Below are 17,231 nucleotides of genomic sequence, written 5' to 3' on the forward strand. Positions count from 1 at the left end.
ATAAATAACGGCCAGTATTTACTCTGGGTTAGTAGAAAGTTCAAAGTGGTTTGTTTTCTTAGGAAAAAGTTATATATTACCCAATTCATATATAACATAATCACTGAAAATTAAATGTAGATACAAAGATCAGTAGAGGAAACATCTCAATCATGTTATCATCTACTCTGCATTCTGTGCTTTAGAATGGACACGCTTTAGCTGATTTAAACATATGTCTTGGTCAACAGTCTCTGAATTTGCCTGTTCATGGAAACCAACGTGAGTAATAGTCAGTGGTCTCATCTTACTGTGGGTAGTTTGTTTAGGGTATTCTTTGAAATGTTAAAAAAAATATTCACTATAAGAAAAAATACTAACCATGGTCCAGTGATTAAATTGGAAATGTATGAATCATTCTGTGGATTAATCTATCTTTAAAATAATGAGGGTGATTAATGAAAGAAGTGTACTCAATTAGGCAGTGGTTCTAAAGAAAATTATAAAGATACTGAAGGCTCTTGTCCTTGAACTTTTGTGACTCATAGATATTTATTTAATTACCATCAGTAAATTGATAAATTAATCACTAAACAGAAGTGGATGGGAGGAAGAAAAAGAGTCGCAAAACTGGACCAATGATGACATCTGGTGGCGTAGGAGTCATATACGATGAATACCATGTGTCTGGAAGTCTGAGGTCCAACACAAAACAAAATCTAGTCTGTTTCCTCTCTTGCAAATCATCCCTATAAACAAGGATATTGTTCTTCTAATTTTGGATCCATGAATTTCTATGTTATTAATATAAATAGATCAATGATACAACCAATAAACAAAGTGTAACTAAATAAAAACAAGAATGAAGCCTTATCAACCATGAGTATATGTGGTGAGGCAAGAAGTACTATTAATATAAATTGAAGAAACTGATGCATATTAATAAATGGATGGACCAAGGGTGTTAGCTCTTTTTCTAAGGATCATGTCATTATATTCATATTTATGCTTATATATGTGTATAAATCATGGAAAATAATAAATACCTTTGTGGCTGAGTAAATGAAATGAGGAAAACAAGGACCAATTTAGAGAAAGTCTCAATTTTTTTCTATCATCTGCTCTGCTCTGTACTCCTCAGAATGGATGGACGCTAGTGGATTTAAGCATCTTTCATGGTCACGTGCTCTATGGACCAATGTGAGTAATGCAGTAAGCAAATTCATGTCTTTGAGAGCTTCTCTTTTTCCTCAAATATTCACTGTATTGTTAGAAGTGTGGAATAGAATTAATATTAGTAATAATGAGTTAATCAATGAACTTATGCAGATGAGAATGAAGAAATAGAGGCCCATGTATGGACCAATGATGATGACTGATATCATATGAGTCATGGATGACGAATACTACATGTCTGAAACTCAGGTTCAGTAAATAAAAGAAATATAATCTGTTACCTCTATTTGGTATTACACCATAGACAAATATTAGGAAAATAAAAGAGCAATTTTCTTGTTTTGTGTTCATGAATTTTGATTTTACTTTAAAAAAATAGCCCAAAGAAATAAGTGTAAATAAGTTAAGATGAAGAGGTTGAAGCATATTCACTCTTAATATATGTGGTAAGGCAATAAAAACTATTAATATTGATTGAAAATACTGAAGTTCATTTGGAAATGTAAATGGTGCAAATGTCATACCTCTTTGGCTAAGAATGATATAGAAAATGAATAACAGTCGAAGTTCTTATTCTATGGTAGTACCAGGTTTGATATTGTTCTTTTTTCTAAGAGAAAAATAAGAAATATGACCTGAATTTATGATATTCCTAAATGACTGACTAGATGAAGGTGGAGTGTGTGGATCAATAACGAGCATCTCAATGTTGTTATTATCTCTCCTGCTTTTTACGACTCAGAATGGGTACACTGGAACCTATTTACGTATTTGGCCATGATCAGGACCTCCATGGATGGCCCTGTGTGTAAGAGCATGAAGACCAATGTGAACAACAGATTCCTCTCATGGTTTAGGTGGTTTGTCTAGGATATTCAGTGTAATACTAAAAATTATTAAATATATTCAAAGATGGCCAAACATGGCTTAATGATTACCATGGAATTGACATGAAACTTTGTGTTGATTAATCGATATTTGCCACAATGAGGATGATTATTGAAATAAGTACATTCCATGAGGCAAAAGATTCTATAGGCAGAAGTTAGTATTTAAGATCTTGTCCTTGAGTTTTTTGACTCACAGATATTTATTTTATTATTATTAATGAATTAATAAAGTGATCAGTAAACAAATGTCAATGAGAATAAAGAAAAAGAGTCTAAGCTTGGACCATTGATGATGACTGATGGCATATGAGTCGTATATGATGAATACTGTGTGTCTGAAACTCTGAGGTCCAGCAAAAGAAATCTAGTCCATTTCCTCCGTTGGAAGTGTTCCTATAGACAGATGTCAGGAATATATAGGGACCTTGTTTTATTCTTTGTGGTTCACGAGTTTTTAAAAATATTATTATAAAATGTTACTGGCCGAATAAACAAGTATATAAGTGACTGAAGATGAAGAGGGTTAAGTACTGTTCATTACTTAAATACATAGTAAAGAGAAATAATATAAGTTAGAATGGATAATTAACAGATCAAGTATATTATGCATTTTTGAGTAAGGATGATATAGACAGTGGTACGTAATAGTCAATTATTGATCTGAGTCTATTGCAAGCTTGATGTTTGTTTTATTAAGGAAAAAACAAATAAATATTACCATAAATTAATAAATACCTAAATGACTATGTATATGAATGGTGGAAAGTATGGATCAATGGAGAGAGTATCAAACTTTTTATCACCTGCTCTGCTTTGTACTCTTCAGGATTGATGCCCCAGCTGATTTCAGCTTCAGCTGTGATCAAGATTGTCCTATTGCCTCTGTATTAGAAAGAGACAAAGGTGAGTAAATGTCAAGTTTGTCATCTTAGGTTGGGTCATTTGTTTAAAGGTATTCATTGAATTATTAAAAGTATTAAACATAATAAAAAAGTTAACTATGGCCCAATGATAAATATGATATGAAACATTATGTTGAGTCATCAGTATTGTGCACCATTGAGGTTGGTTAATAAAGAGAATCAGTCCATGTGTGAAATAGTTCTATAGACAGATGTTGGGAATATTCAAGGATCCTATTCTTGGATTTTGTGAATTATGTGTTTGTTTTATGGTTATTAATAAATTAATGATTTACTTGATAAATGAAGGAGGAAAAAGACAGCCAAACCTGAACCAATGAAGACAACTGGTGGTGTATGTGTTGTGGATGATGAATAATATGTGTCTGGAACTTTGAGGTCCAACACAAAACATAATTCATCAAATACCTGTGTTGGAAATGATCTTGTAGGCAGATATTAGAAATATACAGAGACCATGTTCTTACCCTGGATTCATTGATTAAATTTATTATTGTTAATGAATGGATGAATGATATTACTGTTGAAGAAGTATCAATAAATAGATAAAGAACCATTAAAGAAATAATAAATAAACAGATAAAAAGAGTGAAGCATTGTTCAACTGTGATCATTTGTGGTGAGGCAAGAATTACTATTAATAAAAATTGAAAATGTTGATGCCTCTTTAGAAATAAATGTATCAAGGGTGTCACCTCTTTGGCTAAGGATCATATAGATTCATAATTAGAGTCAATTTTATTTTCTAGGTCAGTACCAAATTTAAGGTTGTTCCTTTCGTTAAGAGGTAAAATCTAAATTATGAAAAATTAATAACTACCTAAAGGACTGAACGAATATATTGTGAAAAGGAAAAATCCATTCAGACAAGGTCTCATTTTTATAAATTTATTTTATTTATTTATTTTTGGCTGCGTCGGGTCTTCGTTGCTGCGCACCGGCTTTCTCTAGTTGCGGCGAGTGGGGGCTACTCTTCGTTGTGGTGCGCAGGCTTCTCATTGCGGTGGCTTCTCTTGTTGTGGAGCATGGGCTCTAGGCGCACGGGCTTTAGTAGTTGTGGCACATGGGCTCAGTAGTTGCGGCTCGTGGGCTCTAGAGCGCAGGCTCAGTAGTTGTGGCACACGGGCTTAGTTGCTCCGTGGCACGTGGGATCTTCCCAGACTAGGGCTCAAACCTGTGTCCCCTGCATCGGCAGGAGGATTCTTAACCACTGCGCCACCAGGGAAGCCCAGTCTCATTTTTAAAACATCATCTATTCTGCTTTATATTCCTCAGAATGGACCAGTCGAGCTGATTGGAAAATTCTCTCATGGTCACGTTCTCTGGTTGTCTCCACGTATTTGGTGTATAGAGACCAATGTGAGTAATAACGTTCATGTCTGCATTCGAAACGTTTTTTAAAAAAGTGTACTTATTGGCCATACATGGCCAGTGATAAATATGGGATTATTCCCAATAGTATTTATTAATCAATTTATGGTATTGTAAGAGTGATTAATGAAAGAGAGATATCAGTGTGATAAATGATTCTATGGACAGAAGTAAAATAGTCAAGGTTCTTATTCTTAAATTTATCTTATTTATTTATTTATGGCTCTGTTGGGTCTTCATTTCTGCGTGAGGGCTTTCTTTAGTTGTGGCAAGCGGGGGCCACTCTTCATCGCGGTGCACGGGCCTTTCGCTATGGCGGCCTCTGTTGTTGCGGAGCATAGGCTCCAGACGCGCAGGCTCAGTAATTGTGGCTCACAGGCCCAGTTTCTCCGCGGCCTGTGGGATCTTCCCAGACCAGGGCTAGAACCCGTGTCCCCTGCATTGGCAGGTAGATTCTCAACCACTGCGCCACCAGGGAAGCCCCAAGGTTCTTATTCTTTGTTTTTATGTGAATCATGGGGTTTTAAAAATTAATATCAGTGGATAAGAAATTAATTAATGAGCTAATGTACAGGAGGATGAGCAAAAAGAGACTGACATGTGGATCGATGATGACTGCTGGTGGAGTATGAGTCACGGATGATGACTACTTCATTCTGGAATCTGAGGTCCAATCAGAAAGAAATATAGTCTGTTGCCGCTGCTTGAAATCCTATAGACTGATTTCAGGAATCTAAAGGGACTCTTTTCTTAGACTATTTTTTGTGAATTTTGATTCTTTTATTATAAATGGATCAATTAAAGAATCAGTGTACAAATATAAAAAAGCGAGGACGCTGAACATGAAGCACATGCACTCTTGAGATATGGGGTAAGGCGATGGAAGCTGTTAAAACGTGCTGAGAATACTGAATGCCATTACGAAAAATAAGTGGTTCGAGTGCCTTACCTCTTTGGCTCATGCTGATAGAGACGTTCTTATTCTGAGTCCATAGCGAGTCTGATCTGATTCATTTTTTAAAGAGGAAATTTGTTAAGTATTATCCCAGATTAACATATTACTGAATGATTGACTAAATGTAAGGTGGAGTGCACAGAACCATGGAGATAATGTCTTGATCTTGTTATATCTGTTTTACTTTGTACTTCTCAGAAAGGGGACCCTGAACTCAGGAGCTCATGGGAGCATCTCTGTGTAGGAGCATTAAGTCCAGTGTGAGTAATAATCAAAGTTCTTGTCCTGGTTTGGGTGATTTGTTCAGGGTATCCCTGTAATAATTAAAAATGTATTAAATATAAGAAAAAAGACCAACTATGGTCCAGCGATTAAATTGGAAGTGTCTGAAACATTATGTTGATTAATCTGTTTTTACAATAGTGATGATTAATGGAAGAGGTATATTCAATTAGGCAATGATTCTAAAGATAAATGACAGGGGTACTGAAGGCTCTTGTCCTTGCATTTTTGTAATTCACATATATTTACTTAATTTTTATTAGTAGGTTGATGAATTAATGTATAAACAACTGTAGAGGAGAATGAAGAAAAAGGGGCCCAACCCCAGATCAGTGATGATGTCTGATGACCTAGGAGTCTTATACGATGAATGCCACATGTCTGGAAGTCTGAGGTCCAGCACAAAACAAAATCTAATCTGTTTCCTCTCTCACAAATGATCCTGTGGATCGATGTTAAGAGTTTACAAGGATACTGTTCTTGTAATTTTGGATTCATGGATTTATATATTATTAATATAAATCGATCAATGATAGAGCCAATAAACAAAATACAGATAAATAAAAATGAGGCTGATGCTTTGCCCACCTATGAATATACACGAGAGGCAAGAAATACTATTAATATAAACTGAGGAAACTGATGCATGTTAAGAAATAAATGGACCAACAGTGTTCCCTCTTTTCCTAAGGATCATACAGACACTGACCTCGATAAGTAATACCTAGTTTTATAGGCCTGGGTCCGTCTCAGTAGAGGATGTCAATCTTGTTTCATATGTATATATCTCATATGTACATATATTCGGAAAAATTAATAAATACCTTTGTAAATGAAAAAATGAAATGATGTAAACAGAGACTGATGTGGATCTTCTTTTGAAAGGTCTAGATTTTTAATCATCCGCCTCATCTTGTACTCCCCAGAAATGACACACTCAAGCTGATTCAAGCATTTTCTATGGTTTCCTCTGTGTGTTAAGAGCCTAGAGATGAACGTGAGTAAAGGTTAAGTTCTTGTGTTTAAGAAGTTTTTTTTTAAGGGTATTCACTGCACTGTTAAAAGTATGAAATATAATCCAAAACACCAGTCATAGAAAATGTCCACGAGAATGAAGAAACAGAGGCTCAGGCGTGGACCAGTGATGACCGTTGGTGGAGTATGAGCCATGGACGATGACTACTTTGTGTCTGAAACTCTGAGGTCCAATCAAAAAGGAAACATAATCTGTTGCCTCTCTTTGAAGTGATCTTATGGAAAGATGTTAGGATTGTTTTTCTAAGGATCATATTATATTTATATTTATGCTTATATATGTGTATAAATTATGGAAAATAATAAATACTTTCATGTCTGAGTAAATAAAATGAAGAAAACCAGGACCAATTCAGAGAACGTCTCAAATTTTTTTTTTTTCCTGCTCTGCTCTGTACTCCTCAGAATGGACGCATGCTGGTGGGTTTAGCATCTTGCACGGTCCTGTGCTGTATAGACCAATGTGAGTAATACAGTAATTAAATTCATGTCTTTGAGAGTTTTTTTTCTCAAGTATTCACTATATTGTACAAGTGTGAAATATAATATCAGTCACTTAATGAATTAATCAATGAACTATGCCGATGAGAATAAAGAAATAGAGGCCCATATATGGACCAGTGATGATGACTGATATCGTATGAGTCATGGATGATGAATACTATGTGTCTGAAACTCTGAGGTCCAGTAAAAAAGAAGTATAATTTGTCACCTCTATTTGGCATGCTATTACTGACAAGTATTAGGAAAATAAAAGAACAATCTTCTTGGTTTGTGTTTATGAGTCTTTGATTTTATTGATACTATAAAAATTAGCCCAAAGAAATAATCAACGTACAAGTCTAAATAAGTTAAGATGAAGAGGCTGAAGCATATTCACTCTTCATATATGTGGTGAGTCAATAAAAACTATTAACATTGATTGAAAATACTGAAGTTCATTAGGAAATGTAAGTGGCTCAAATGTCTGACCTCTTTGGTTGAGAATGATGCAGACAGTAAATAACGATCAAAGTTCTTATTATTGGTCTGTGTCCAGCTTGATGCTGTTTTGTTTGTTAAGAATAAATTAATAAACATGACCCCAATGTACTGTTTTCCTAAGTAAGTGACCACGTGAAAGTTGAAATGTACGTATCAGTGGAGTGTCTGTCAATCTTCTTATCATCTTCTCTGCTTTGTATTCCTCAGAATGGATGCACCTGAATTGGCTAAGCATTGACCATGATCAGGAACTCTGCTGGTTGTCCTGTGTATAAGTACATGTGGTCCATGTAAGTAATTGTCAGATTCTTCTCTTGGTTTGGGTGTTCGTTTATTCGCTGTGATAATAAATAAATGTATTCAAAGAAGGCTAGTCATGGTCTATGGATAAATATAGAATTGACATGAGATGTTATGTTGCTTAATAGGTATTTGCCTCAATGAAGATGATTAATGAAAGAAGAATATTCAATGAGGCAAATGATTCTATAGATAGCTATTAAGGATATTAAGAATCTAGTAGTCCTTGAGTATTTGTGATTCACAGATATTTATTTTATTATTATTGATGAATTGATCAGTAAATATAGATCAGAATGAAGAAAGAGTCCAATCGTGGACCAGTGATGACGGCTAGTGACGTATGAGTTGTATACGATGAGTACTTGTGTGTCTGAAACTCTGAGGTCCAGCACAAAGAAATCCAGCCCATTCCTCCTGTTTAAAGTGATTCTATAGACAGATGTCAGGAATATACAAAGATATTGTTCTTGATGTTTGTGTCTGTGAATTTTACAAAACCTTATTCTAAAAGAATAAATGGCAGAATAAATAAACAAATGTGTAAGTAAAAATGAAGAGGCTGAAGTATTGTTCATCTTTAAAGTGTATAGTAAAGAAAATAATACTAATATAAATTGAAATCAATATTAAATGGATCAAGTGTATTACATCTTTGACTAAGGATGGTATAGACAGTGATATGTACAGTTTCTGATCTGAGTGAGTTACAACTTTGATGCTGAATTTGTTAAGAGGAAAATAAATAAATATTACCATTAATCAATAAATACATAAATGACTATGTATCTGGATGGTGGAGACAATGAATCAATGGAGAGAATGTCTCCATCTTTTTATTTTCTTCTCTGCTTGGTACTATTCAGAATGGATCTTCCAAGCTGATTAAGATCGTCATGTTGCTCCCGTGTCAGGAAAGAGACAAAGGTGAGTAACGGTCAAAGGTCAAAGTTCTTGTCTTGGTTTGGGTTATTTGTTTAAAGGTTTCACAGTATTATTTAAAAAAATAATAAATATAATTAAAATGAACTATGTCCATATTTAAACATCATATGAAATATTATGTTATTTAATCAACATTGAAATTCACTGATCAAAGAGATAAAGTCTACATGGGATATGGCTCTATATACTATGCTTGGGATATGCAAATATCTTGCTCTTGGGTTTTGGAATCATGTATTCATTATATTATTATCAGTGAATTAGTTTGATTTATTTAATACAGATGCAGAAATGAATGAAGAAAAAGAGAAACATATACCGGTGATGACAACTGGTGGCATATGAGTTATAAACAATGAATACTACATGTCTGGAACTCCGGGCTCCAACACAAAACATAATTAGTTGAATCTCTCTTTTGGAAATGATCCAGTAGACCAGCGATCCCCAACATTTTTGGCACCAGGGACCGGTTTCGTGGAAGACAATTTTTCCACGGATGGCACGGAGGGAGATGGTTCACGCGGCAATGTGAGCGATGGAGAGCAGCGATGGGGAGCGGCAGACGAAGCTTCGCTCGCTCGCCCGCTGCTCACTTCCTGCTGTGCAGCCCGGTTCCTAACAGGCCTTGGACCAGCCCCGGTCCGCAGTCTGGGGGTTGGAGACCCCTGCAGCAGACAGATGTCAGAAATATACAAATATTGTGTTCTTATTTTGAGTTCATAGATTTAGATTTATTATTACTAATGGATTGACGGTAGAATAAAATAGAAGTAAATAGATAAAGAAGAATGTTAAGCATTGTCCAACTATGAACGTATGTGGTGAGGCAAGAAATATTACTCATAAAAATGGAAGAAGACACTGCTGCCTCCTAAGAAATAAATGAATCAAGGATGTTACCTCTGTGGCTAAGAATCACGTAGGCTGATGAATAAGAGTCAGTTTTATTTACTGGATCAGTTTCAAGTTTGAGAGAGTTTCCTTTGTTAAGAGAAAAGAAAATCTATATCATGAAAAATATATAAATACCTAAATGACTGAGTAACTGGACGGTGGAAGCAGGGATCAATGGAAATAAATTATCTTTATCATCTGCTCTGCTCTGTAGGCCTCAGAATGGACACACCTGAGCTGATTTAAGCATCTTCCATGGGTACCAGGTCTACGGTTGCACCCGTGTGTTAGGAGCATACAGACCAATGTGAGTAACAGTCAAAATTCTTGTCTTATTTTAGTGTTTTTTAAAGAAGCATATTCACTGTATCATTATGAAGTATTAATGTGAAGTATAATTGCATAAGGCTAACTATAGCCCAGTGACAAATATGGAATTGATTATATAGATATGGGGTTGGTTATATTGATTAATGCATATAGGAAAATCAGAATAATAAATGAGAGATATATATTGATGTGAGAATTATCCTGTATACAGTTTAGGGCTATCAAGGCTCTTCTTGGGTTTCTGTGAATAATAGGGTTTAAAAATTATTATTAGTGAATTAATGAATTAATCAATGGACAATGTACAAACGATTGAAGAAAAGGAGGGACAATACTGGATCGATGATGACTATTGGTGTAGTCATGTATGTTGTGTATGATGAATCTGTGTCTGGAACTCTGAGGTCCGATGCAAATGGAAACTAGTCCATTGCCCTGTGTGAAGTGATCCTATAGACAGATGCCATGAATATACAAGAATCTCATTTTTGGTTTACCTTCATGCATTCTCTATTTTTATAGTCAGATCAATGAAATAATCGATAAATACATACATAAATAAAGATGAAGGTCATTAAGCATTGTCCAATTATAAAAATATGTAGCAAGACAAGAAATACTATTAACATATTTTGAAAATACTTCTATTTATTAGGAAACAAATCATACAAGGTGTTATCTCTGGCTAAGGATTTTATAGGCAGTGTGAAGTAGTTAATAGGCAATGTCCATATTCTGTGTCAGTGACAAGATCGTTATTGTTTGTTTACTTAGGAGACATTAAGTAAACATTTTCCCAAGTTGCTAATTTCCTAAATAACTCACTAAGTGAAAGGTGAAATACAAGGACCAATGTTGATTAGGTCTCAGCCTTTTAAAATCATCTCATCTGCTCTGTACTACTCAGAATGGACCCCCTCAAGCTGGCTTAATGATTCTTCTATGATCACAAGTTCTATGGTTTAGAGCATGGTGACCAATGTGAGTAGTAGTCAAAGTTATTGCCTCGGTTTGGGTTGTTTGTTTAAGGGTATTCATTGTATTATTTAAAAATGTGAAATATAATCAGTGAATGCCAACCATGGCCCCCAAATGCAATTAATATGAAGCATTATGTTTATTCATCCAAGTCAAAACATTGAGGTCAATGAATGGAAGAGATGGTTTGATGAGGGAAATAAGTCTACAGACAGATGTTAGGGATTAGTCCATGCTAACCTTGGACTAACAATAAGTAAAGTTAGATGTGAAAATGAAGCAAATATGATGACTAATCTGTACATTCAACACAAGGCCAATTAACAAAAGAGATCTGGACTTTTCACTCTGTAAAAAATGATTCTACATACAGATGTTAGGGATATTAAAACTACTTTAAAAATTTATGAGTATATGTTTCTCATTATGAATTAACGATTTATCTCTAAACAAAATTATAATTGAATGAAAAAAAGAGGATGGAGTCTGAAGTAATATTGAGGACTGGTGGCATGTGAGTCAAGGATGAGCAATGCTTACCTAGAACGCCGAAGTCCAAAGCAAAAAGAAATCTAGTCCGTTCTTCTGATATAAATGAGCCTACAAAGACTTGTTAAGGATATCCAAGGATCTTATTTTTGGGCTTTTGAGTTTCATAGATATTGATTGCTTAGTAAAAGTTAATCAATACAATAATAACTAAACAAATGTATGAGTAAATGAAGGAAAAATAGGGCCAAATCTGGAATAACTATAGAGTATGTGATAAACATCATTACCAATCTATTTCTAAGGAACCGAAGTCTATTATAAATAAGTAGAGGTTTTTATATCATGAGACCCAGAGAAAGATGTTTGTAATTGTTGATGTTTATGTTCTGGGTTATCTTTGGGTTGCAGGCATTTTTTTTTTAATTAAGAAATGGGAAAAAGAAGTTTATATAATTGAACCCCCTTACGACATTAAAGAGGGCTTAACATGAACCAGTGACAAAAATGTGTCATATGACAAGTTATGATCAAGCCCTTGGCTTCAGTGTTCCATTGGTAATCATTCCACAGTGTATACGTAAACCAAATCTTCATGTTGTACATTTTAAATATATGCAAACTATGTTTGTCAATTACTCCTAAATAAAGTTGGGAATAAAAAGTATATAGTCCCTTGATGCTTAATGATAATGAGGGGCTGGATGCAGTTGCTATTAATGAGTGTTATTGAATTGAGTTTCTATACAAGGATACTGATCTTAGTATTATAAATTAATAAATAAGTTAATACCTTAATAAGATCAAAGGGGACAAAGCACCTGGCCAGTGATGAATATGTGATGAAACATGATTCATCAGTTTTGTTGTGTCCTGTTGTGTCCCTCTTGAGAAAAACGAATCTTAGCTCTGGCCAGTTTGAATAAGGGGGATTAGACAGATATACACAATAGGCATTTGTCTCTTGGTTTCTGGGAAGTTAAACATTTTGCATTTTCTTTACGACACGAATAGTTTGTCAGATTCTTTCACGCATTAAAGAATGGATGAATGAAAATTAAAGCTATTAATAAATAGCTACCGACAAATAAATTCAAAGAAGACCAAATATGGATATATGCTGAAGATATGCAATGTGGCAAGTTTTATGAAGTCATCGAATTCAGTACAAGTTTTTAAAAGTTTGAGGGTTTTACATTCACTTTCACAGCTACTTATTCCATACTAGGTTTGCACCACAGTTTATAAACATTCCTCTGTGGAAAAGACCTAAGCTGTGAATTGAGTGAAGCAACCCACAGGAAAATGTCAGATACTTACGGTGTTTGGATGTGGAGTGGTTGGCGGGTCCATGGTCGTTCTTTCTTACATCTTTAAAGAATGCAGAAGTTAAATGAAAACGAGTCAAGCACGGATCCATGATGTGAATGGAATGCAGTCTGAATGTGTCTTGTGATTAATTCGTTTCTGCATCACTGAAGTTCATTTCAAAAGGAGATTTGAGGGGGAAGGGTGAGCTGTGACAGGGCGAGAGAGAGTCATGGGCATATACACACTAACAAACGCAGTAAGGTAGATAGCTAGTGGGAAGCAGCCGCATGGCACAGGGATATTGGCTCGGTGCTTTGTGACAGCCTGGAGGGGTGGGATGGGGAGGGTGGGAGGGAGGGAGACGCAACAGGGAAGACATATGGGAACATATGTTTATGTATGACTGATTCACTTTGTTATAAAGCAGAAACTAACACACCATTGTAAAGCAATTATACCCCAATAAAGATGTTAAAAAAAAAAAAAAAAGGAGATTTGAGATATCTGTGGGAATAAGTGTATAGCTAGATTTCAGTAATTTTCAAGCAACTAATTCTGGGGTTTAAATGGATCATGGGGACTTATTACATTATTCTAAGGGAATAAATTAAAGAATCAAAAGATGGATAGATAGGTGATAGGTAGATAGATAAAGAGAGTAAAGCTGGGTTAATTAAGAAAAAATGTTGTGAGAGAAATTTTTGTTCACATAATTCTGAAGCACAGCAGTGCATTAAGAAACCAGTAGATCAAGGGTTTTACCTCTCTGGGATAGGTTAATAATAGAGCAGTGTTCTTGAGTGAGAACCAGAATCACCCGAAGGGCTTGTTAAACTACAGATTGCTGGTCCCACTCTCAGCATTTCTGATTCAGTAAAATTAGTGTCGGGTCCGCTAATCTGCATTCCTAACACGTTCCCAAGTTCTGCTAATGCTGCCTATCAGGAAACAACGTTTCGAGAATCACCGATAAAGTCAAATATATGTCATAATAGTGCTGTTGCTGTGTGTCAGTGATGAGTTCCAGGTTGCTCATTTTTAAAGAAATAACAAATACATTAATTAATAAACATCTAAAAGTCTAAGTAAACGAAGGGAGAAAAGCATGGTCCAATGGAGAAAATGTCTCATTCTTTTAACATCATCTTTGTACTCTACAAAATGGGTGCCCCTGAACTGATTTAAGCATTCTGAAAAGACCAAGATCTGTAGGCTGCCAGTATGTTTAGGAATGTATATTTAAAATGAGTACGCGGCTACATACATGAACAAAATCAAACAAGGTTAGGCCTGTACTAAGGATGAGGAACCAAAGTTTATGATTAATTTGATTATGATTAATTTGATCACTTAGGATGATTTTAAAAACAGGTTGAGTCCATGTCATTCATTTTATAGCTCTTTAAATTTGTTTTAGGTTTTCCCTACACATTCCTTAATTGATAACGATGTAAGCTATTTTCATTATGAGGACGGAGCACATAGGATACGTAAGTACTAGTCAGTATTGTAGTGCTGATGGTGGGTTCATGCTATATATAGAAACAGTATACAAATTATATGAAGAAAAGGCCAACCATGGACCGATTCTGAACTATATTTTATGATGAAAACATCTACGAACTACTGAGGTCCATTACAAAAAAATACTAAGTGTTTACATTTGTAGGAATGAGCCCATGGATAGATTTCAGTAATCTTCAAGGATCATATTCTCAGTCTTTGGTGCTTCATGGATTTTGATTTTATTAAGTGAATAAATGAAAGAATAAACAGATATGTCAGTGTATAAAGATGAAAAGGGTGAAGCATATCAAATTATGAAAATATGTGGTGAGGTATGAATTACTATTAATATAACTTAGAACCATGAGAGTTCATTAAGTGATAAATGGATCAAGCAGGTTACACTTTGGGGTAAGGATAATATAGATAGTTATATGTATTAGTCTGTCTTCTTGCTTTGAGTCAGTCGTGAGTTTGAGTAGTTTGTTTACTTTAGATAAAAAGAAGTATATCACACTATAAAATAATAAATACTTAAATATTAAGAAAATGAAACAAGAAAACCATGTATTAATGGGAAGAATGTCTCAATATTTTATTATCTGCATTGCTTATACTCAGAATGAATGAACTGAACTGATGCAAGCCTTTTGCCCTGGCTGTGAATTCTGTGTTAGGAGCAAAGAGACCAATGTGAGTAATAGTCAAAGCCCTTATCTTGGTGTGGGGGGCTTGTTTAAGAATATTCGCTGTTTTGTTATAAACATGTATTAAGTATAATCTAAGAAGTTAGCCATGGCCCACTATGGGTTTCGTATGTCACATACGTCCCTTAATGAATAGGTGCAAACTAAGATTGATTAATGAAAGATATAGTTGCTGAGGGAAATTATTCTATGTACAGGTGTTAGGGATACTTGAAACTCTTGTTCTTGAGTTTTTGTGCTTCATGTAAATTTATTTTATTATTATTAGGCAATTAAAAATTAAAAATCAACGAGTGTGCAAATGAACGAGGAGAAAGAGGGCAAATCCTGGACTGAGATGGGACCGCTGGTGGGGTATGAATCACGGGTGATAGATGATATGTATCTGGCTCTGAGGTACTGTCCAGAAAGAGATCTAGTCTGTGGTCTCTGTTGGAAGTGATCCTCAAGACAGACTAGGAATGCACTGAAGTCTGTTCTTGGACTTTTGTGGTTCATGAATTTTGATGGTATTATTGCTACAAAAAATCAATAACAAAATCTATACAATTACGTAAATAAAGATGAAAGGGTGAAGTACTGTCCAGTAATATGAGACAAGAAATACTATTGATTTAACTTGTAAATATGAGTTAAGATATAATTGGATCAACACTATATAAAAGTTAGTTATTAAATTCTGGAAAGTATTTTATTTAATTTTATATATTTATTTATTTACATCTTTATTGGAGTATAATTGCTTTACAGTGGTGTGTCAGTTTCTGCTTTATAACAAAGTGAATCAGTTATACATATACATATATCCCCATAACTCTTTCCTCTTGCATCTCCCTCCCTTCCACCCTCTAGGTGGTCACAAAGCACCGAGCTGGTCTCCCTGTGCTATGCGGCTGCTTCCCACTAGCTATCTATTTTACATTTGGTAGTGTATATATGTCCATGCCACTCTCTCATTTTGTGCCAGCTTACCATTGCCCCCCAACCCCGTATCCTCAAGTCCATTCTCTAGAAGGTCTGCGCCTTTATTCCCGTCTTGCCCCTAGGTTCTTCATGACCATTTTGTTGTTTGTTTTTTAGATTCCATATATATGTATTAGCATATGGTATTTGTTTTTCTCTTTCTGACTTACTTCACTCTGTATGACAGACTCTAGGTCCATCCACCTAACTACAAATAACTCAATTTCGTTTCCTTTGATGGCTGAGTAATATTCCATTGTATATATGTGCCACATCTTTTTTATCCATTCATCGGATGATGGACACTTAGGTTGCTTCCATGTCCTGGCTATTGTAAATGGAGCTGCAATGAACATTTTGGTACATGACTCTTTTTGAATTATGGTTTTCTCAGGGTATATGCCCAGTAGTGGGATTGCTGGGTCATATGGTAGTTCTATTTATAGTTTTTTAAGGAACCTCCATACTGTGCTCCATAGTGGCTGTACCAATTCACATTCCCACCAGCAGTGCAAGAGGGTTCCCTTTTCTCCACACCCTCTCCAGCATTTATTGTTTGTAGATTTTTTGATGATGGCCGTTCTGACTGGTGTAAGATGATATCTCATTGAAGTTTTGATTTGCATTTCTCTAATGGTTAATGATGTTGAGCATTCTTTCATGTGTTTGTTGGCAATCTGTATATCTTCTTTGGAGAAATGTCTGTTTAGGTCTTCTGCCCAGTTTTGGATTTTGTTGTTTGTTTTTTTGATATTGAGCTGCATGAGCTGCTTGTAAATTTTGGAGATTAATCCTTTGTCAGTTGCTTCATTTGCAAATATTTTATCCCATTCTGAGGGTTGTCTTTTGTTCTTGTTTATGGTTTCCTTTGCTGTGCAAAAGCTTTTAAGTTTCATTAGGTCCCATTTGTTTATTTTTGTTTTTATTTCCATTTCTCTAGGAGTTGGGTCAAAAAGGATCTTGCTGTGATTTATGTCATAGAGTGTTCTGCCTATGTTTCCCTCTAAGAGTTTGATAGTTTCTGGCCTTACATTTAGGTCTTTAATCCATTTTGAGTTTATTTTTGTGTATGGTGTTAGGGAGTGTCCTAATTTCATTCTTTTACATGTAGTTGTCCAGCTTTCCCAGCACCACTTATTGAAGAGACTTTCTTTTCTCCACTGTATATTCTTGCCTCCTTTATCAAAGATAAGGTGACCATGTGTGTGTG

General features: G+C 35.1%; 11 non-coding genes across 11 annotated transcripts; all 11 read left to right on the plus strand.

Annotated features, from left to right (window-relative positions):
- Positions 1-610: 610 nt before the first annotated feature.
- LOC113627860 (small nucleolar RNA SNORD113/SNORD114 family) lies at positions 611-685 on the plus strand. Its single transcript, XR_003435775.1, has one exon. It is a non-coding gene; the product is annotated as a small nucleolar RNA SNORD113/SNORD114 family (small nucleolar RNA).
- Positions 686-1,337: 652 nt separating this feature from the next.
- LOC113627813 (small nucleolar RNA SNORD113/SNORD114 family) lies at positions 1,338-1,410 on the plus strand. The gene has a single exon (XR_003435732.1). It is a non-coding gene; the product is annotated as a small nucleolar RNA SNORD113/SNORD114 family (small nucleolar RNA).
- Positions 1,411-2,324: 914 nt separating this feature from the next.
- On the plus strand, positions 2,325-2,399 carry LOC113627863 (small nucleolar RNA SNORD113/SNORD114 family). The gene has a single exon (XR_003435778.1). It is a non-coding gene; the product is annotated as a small nucleolar RNA SNORD113/SNORD114 family (small nucleolar RNA).
- An 878-nt stretch (positions 2,400-3,277) lies between these two features.
- LOC113627878 (small nucleolar RNA SNORD113/SNORD114 family) lies at positions 3,278-3,352 on the plus strand. Its single transcript, XR_003435791.1, has one exon. It is a non-coding gene; the product is annotated as a small nucleolar RNA SNORD113/SNORD114 family (small nucleolar RNA).
- Positions 3,353-4,940: 1,588 nt separating this feature from the next.
- LOC113627884 (small nucleolar RNA SNORD113/SNORD114 family) lies at positions 4,941-5,013 on the plus strand. Its single transcript, XR_003435796.1, has one exon. It is a non-coding gene; the product is annotated as a small nucleolar RNA SNORD113/SNORD114 family (small nucleolar RNA).
- Positions 5,014-5,901: 888 nt separating this feature from the next.
- LOC113627891 (small nucleolar RNA SNORD113/SNORD114 family) lies at positions 5,902-5,976 on the plus strand. Its single transcript, XR_003435802.1, has one exon. It is a non-coding gene; the product is annotated as a small nucleolar RNA SNORD113/SNORD114 family (small nucleolar RNA).
- A 734-nt stretch (positions 5,977-6,710) lies between these two features.
- On the plus strand, positions 6,711-6,785 carry LOC113627866 (small nucleolar RNA SNORD113/SNORD114 family). Its single transcript, XR_003435781.1, has one exon. It is a non-coding gene; the product is annotated as a small nucleolar RNA SNORD113/SNORD114 family (small nucleolar RNA).
- A 439-nt stretch (positions 6,786-7,224) lies between these two features.
- On the plus strand, positions 7,225-7,299 carry LOC113627864 (small nucleolar RNA SNORD113/SNORD114 family). Its single transcript, XR_003435779.1, has one exon. It is a non-coding gene; the product is annotated as a small nucleolar RNA SNORD113/SNORD114 family (small nucleolar RNA).
- A 912-nt stretch (positions 7,300-8,211) lies between these two features.
- Positions 8,212-8,287, plus strand: LOC113627879 (small nucleolar RNA SNORD113/SNORD114 family). The gene has a single exon (XR_003435792.1). It is a non-coding gene; the product is annotated as a small nucleolar RNA SNORD113/SNORD114 family (small nucleolar RNA).
- Positions 8,288-9,154: 867 nt separating this feature from the next.
- On the plus strand, positions 9,155-9,229 carry LOC113627894 (small nucleolar RNA SNORD113/SNORD114 family). Its single transcript, XR_003435805.1, has one exon. It is a non-coding gene; the product is annotated as a small nucleolar RNA SNORD113/SNORD114 family (small nucleolar RNA).
- Positions 9,230-10,402: 1,173 nt separating this feature from the next.
- LOC113627812 (small nucleolar RNA SNORD113/SNORD114 family) lies at positions 10,403-10,477 on the plus strand. Its single transcript, XR_003435731.1, has one exon. It is a non-coding gene; the product is annotated as a small nucleolar RNA SNORD113/SNORD114 family (small nucleolar RNA).
- Positions 10,478-17,231: the final 6,754 nt, after the last annotated feature.

The sequence above is a fragment of the Aethalodelphis obliquidens genome, unplaced genomic scaffold (genome assembly GCF_003676395.1).
Source record: "Aethalodelphis obliquidens isolate GAN/ISIS:26980383/991018 unplaced genomic scaffold, ASM367639v1 scaffold21, whole genome shotgun sequence".
Classification (NCBI taxonomy): domain Eukaryota; kingdom Metazoa; phylum Chordata; class Mammalia; order Artiodactyla; family Delphinidae; genus Aethalodelphis; species Aethalodelphis obliquidens.